Below are 1,273 nucleotides of genomic sequence, written 5' to 3' on the forward strand. Positions count from 1 at the left end.
AGCTTGCATTCCCACCAACAGTGTAGGAGGGTTCCCCTTTCTCTGCATCCTTGCCAGCATCTGTCATTTCCTGACTTGTTAATTTTAGCCAGTCTGATTGGTGTGAGGTGGTATCTTATTGTGGTTTTGATTTGTATTTCCCTGATGCCGAGTGATGTGGAGCACTTTTTCATGTGTCTGTTGACCATTTGGATGCCTTCTTTGCAGAAATGTTTGTTCATGTCCTCTGCCCATTTCTTGATTGGATTATTTGTTCTTTAGGTATTGAGTTTGATGAGCTCTTTAGAGATTTTGGATACTAACCCTTTATCTGATATGTCACTTGCAAATATCTTCTCCCATTCTGTCAGTTGTCTTTGGTTTTGTTAACGGTTTCCTTTGCTTTGCAAAAGCTTTTTGTCTTGATGAGGTCCCAATAATTCATTTTTGCCCTTGCTTCCCTTGCCTTTGGCGATGTTCCTAGGAAGAAGTTGCTGTGGCTGAGGTCTAAGAGGTTGCTGCCTGTGTTCTCCTCAAGGATTTTGATGGATTCCTTTCTCACATTGAGGTCCTTTATCCATTTTGAGTCTATTTTGGTGTGTGGTGTAAGGAAATGGTACAATTTCATTTTTCTGCATGTGGCTTTCCAATTTTCCCAACACCATTTGTTGAAGAGGCTGTCTTTTTTCCGTTGGACATTTTTTCCTGCTTTTTCGAACATTAGTTGACCATAGAGTAGAGGGTCTATTTCTGGGCTCTCTATTCTGTTCCATTGATGTATGTGTCTGTTTTTGTGCCAGTACCATGCTGTCTTGATGATGACAGCTTTGTAATAGAGCTTGAAGTCTGGAATTGTGATGCCACCAAATTTGGCTTTCTTTTTCAATATTCCTCTGGATGTTCAAGGTATTTTCTGGTTCCATACAAATTTTGGGATTATTTGTTCCATTTCTTTGAAAAAAATGGATGGGATTTTGATAGTGATTGCATTAAATATGCAGATTGCTTTATGGTAGCCTAGACATTTTCAGAATACTTGTTCTTCCAATCCATGAGCATGGAACATTTTTCCATTTCTTTGTGTCTTCCTCAATTTCTTTCATGAGTACTTTATAGTTTTCTGAATATAGATTCTTTGCCTCTTTGGTTAGGTTTATTCCTAGATATCTTATGGTTTTGGGTGCAGTTGTAAATGGAATTGACTCCTTAATTTCTCTTTCTTCTGTCTTGTTGTTGGTGTAAAGATATGCAACTGATTTCTGTGCATTGATTTTATATCCTGACACTTTACTGA

Source organism: Enhydra lutris, unplaced genomic scaffold (genome assembly GCF_002288905.1).
Source record: "Enhydra lutris kenyoni isolate GAN:26980312 unplaced genomic scaffold, ASM228890v2 scaffoldscaffold68, whole genome shotgun sequence".
Lineage (NCBI taxonomy): Eukaryota > Metazoa > Chordata > Mammalia > Carnivora > Mustelidae > Enhydra > Enhydra lutris.